This window comes from Octopus bimaculoides, chromosome 9 (assembly GCF_001194135.2).
Source record: "Octopus bimaculoides isolate UCB-OBI-ISO-001 chromosome 9, ASM119413v2, whole genome shotgun sequence".
NCBI lineage: Eukaryota > Metazoa > Mollusca > Cephalopoda > Octopoda > Octopodidae > Octopus > Octopus bimaculoides.
In genome coordinates this window covers 51500270-51501010 of record NC_068989.1, presented here as the reverse complement: position 1 = coordinate 51501010, position 741 = coordinate 51500270, and positions in this window count along the sequence as shown.

Genomic DNA, 741 nt, shown 5'->3' with positions numbered 1-741 from the left:
CACACACACACACACACACACACACACACACACACACACACACACACACACACACACACACACACGCACGCACACACACATACACACACAGAGACTCACAAACTCAGCTATACAATAGGTATATATATATATATGTACAAAATTAATCAAATTATGTCTAAGTATACTAAGTATGTCTACCTGCTTGAAATAACAATAAAAAATCGTTATTAAATCGCCAATAATACACCGGTGATAACTACAGAAATCAAACGAAGGCAAATTTGTTTGAGACAACCTACTTACATTTAGATTCACCTACTTACATTTAGATTCACGTGGACTACTTTCTGCATTGGCAAAATGAGCCTTAGCTTCTTCAGCACGCATTACCAAGGTAAGAGGTTCCCAACCTACTCTTCCGAAGTCTGTGCCGCTACTGATTCGTTTTGCGCCGAAGTCACAGCAGCTACCTGTGTAATGTTGATACAAATTCACGAGAAAAACAATTTATTAAAATTAATTTACGAAGGTGTCATTAATTCTATTATTATCCAATGTAACTATTTTAAGAATGATAATAACAGAATCAATGACACAGGCGACAGCAGGCCCAAAATAGCATTAGAGAGCCGAGGGATAAAAATTAATCAACGGACAGACTATTTAATTACGGGTATTTAATTTTATTTTCGGCCTGGTGTCGCCTGTGTAATTGATTCTGGTATTATCATTCTTAAAATAGTTACATTGGATAATAAT